The sequence below is a fragment of the Dendrobium catenatum genome, unplaced genomic scaffold (genome assembly GCF_001605985.2).
Source record: "Dendrobium catenatum unplaced genomic scaffold, ASM160598v2 original_scaffold_16832, whole genome shotgun sequence".
Lineage (NCBI taxonomy): Eukaryota > Viridiplantae > Streptophyta > Magnoliopsida > Asparagales > Orchidaceae > Dendrobium > Dendrobium catenatum.
In genome coordinates, this window is record NW_021335292.1 from 1 (window position 1) to 339 (window position 339).

The 339-nt window shown below is 46.9% G+C and overlaps 1 long non-coding RNA gene across 1 annotated transcript; it reads right to left on the minus strand.

Annotated features, from left to right (window-relative positions):
* Positions 1-5: 5 nt before the first annotated feature.
* Positions 6-339, minus strand: LOC114578412. The gene is made up of 3 exons (XR_003699445.1): positions 302-339; positions 169-229; positions 6-61 (listed from the first exon to the last, which is right to left on the minus strand). It is a non-coding gene; the product is annotated as an uncharacterized LOC114578412 (long non-coding RNA).

Sequence of the window (339 nt, forward strand, 5' to 3'; positions counted from 1 at the left end):
CGGGCTTGGGAAACGCATCCACTGTCGCCAGGTAGTCAAGTGACAGTGCGCCACACCCCAACTGGCAGTCCATATGTAACAAAAAGGGGAGGAACAAAAAACAAAGAACAAATCAAGCACGAAATCAACTGGTATCGACAGAAGAGACGAAGATCAAGGGAAACACACCACTACTCCGTTTTCTGCAAAAGGCGGGTGACCATCTTGTGAAAACGATGACATCTCCGCCCTGAAATATCCATGAATGATTCAGATTTAGCTCCATAGAGAGAGAGCAAGAGTGAGAGAAAGAGAGCAATACCTTGGCAAGGAACAAGGTTTGGTGTAAAAGGGGGGAGA